Here is a 1,512-nt window from a genome sequence, read left to right on the forward strand (position 1 = left end):
AGGGTTTAGGGTTTAGGGTTTAGGGTTTAGGGTTTAGGGTTTAGGGTTTAGGGTTTAGGGTTTAGGGTTTAGGGTTTAGGGTTTAGGGTTTAGGGTTTAGGGTTTAGGGTTTAGGGTTTAGGGTTTAGGGTTTAGGGTTTAGGGTTTAGGGTTTAGGGTTTAGGGTTTAGGGTTTAGGGTTTAGGGTTTAGGGTTTAGGGTTTAGGGTTTAGGGTTTAGGGTTTAGGGTTTAGGGTTTAGGGTTTAGGGTTTAGGGTTTAGGGTTTAGGGTTTAGGGTTTAGGGTTTAGGGTTTAGGGTTTAGGGTTTAGGGTTTAGGGTTTAGGGTTTAGGGTTTAGGGTTTAGGGTTTAGGGTTTAGGGTTTAGGGTTTAGGGTTTAGGGTTTAGGGTTTAGGGTTTAGGGTTTAGGGTTTAGGGTTTAGGGTTTAGGGTTTAGGGTTTAGGGTTTAGGGTTTAGGGTTTAGGGTTTAGGGTTTAGGGTTTAGGGTTTAGGGTTTAGGGTTTAGGGTTTAGGGTTTAGGGTTTAGGGTTTAGGGTTTAGGGTTTAGGGTTTAGGGTTTAGGGTTTAGGGTTTAGGGTTTAGGGTTTAGGGTTTAGGGTTTAGGGTTTAGGGTTTAGGGTTTAGGGTTTAGGGTTTAGGGTTTAGGGTTTAGGGTTTAGGGTTTAGGGTTTAGGGTTTAGGGTTTAGGGTTTAGGGTTTAGGGTTTAGGGTTTAGGGTTTAGGGTTTAGGGTTTAGGGTTTAGGGTTTAGGGTTTAGGGTTTAGGGTTTAGGGTTTAGGGTTTAGGGTTTAGGGTTTAGGGTTTAGGGTTTAGGGTTTAGGGTTTAGGGTTTAGGGTTTAGGGTTTAGGGTTTAGGGTTTAGGGTTTAGGGTTTAGGGTTTAGGGTTTAGGGTTTAGGGTTTAGGGTTTAGGGTTTAGGGTTTAGGGTTTAGGGTTTAGGGTTTAGGGTTTAGGGTTTAGGGTTTAGGGTTTAGGGTTTAGGGTTTAGGGTTTAGGGTTTAGGGTTTAGGGTTTAGGGTTTAGGGTTTAGGGTTTAGGGTTTAGGGTTTAGGGTTTAGGGTTTAGGGTTTAGGGTTTAGGGTTTAGGGTTTAGGGTTTAGGGTTTAGGGTTTAGGGTTTAGGGTTTAGGGTTTAGGGTTTAGGGTTTAGGGTTTAGGGTTTAGGGTTTAGGGTTTAGGGTTTAGGGTTTAGGGTTTAGGGTTTAGGGTTTAGGGTTTAGGGTTTAGGGTTTAGGGTTTAGGGTTTAGGGTTTAGGGTTTAGGGTTTAGGGTTTAGGGTTTAGGGTTTAGGGTTTAGGGTTTAGGGTTTAGGGTTTAGGGTTTAGGGTTTAGGGTTTAGGGTTTAGGGTTTAGGGTTTAGGGTTTAGGGTTTAGGGTTTAGGGTTTAGGGTTTAGGGTTTAGGGTTTAGGGTTTAGGGTTTAGGGTTTAGGGTTTAGGGTTTAGGGTTTAGGGTTTAGGGTTTAGGGTTTAGGGTTTAGGGTTTAGGGTTTAGGGTTTAGGGTTTAGGGTTT

This window comes from Sesamum indicum, linkage group LG13, assembly GCF_026168435.1.
Source record: "Sesamum indicum cultivar Baizhima isolate 11 linkage group LG13, ASM2616843v1, whole genome shotgun sequence".
Classification (NCBI taxonomy): domain Eukaryota; kingdom Viridiplantae; phylum Streptophyta; class Magnoliopsida; order Lamiales; family Pedaliaceae; genus Sesamum; species Sesamum indicum.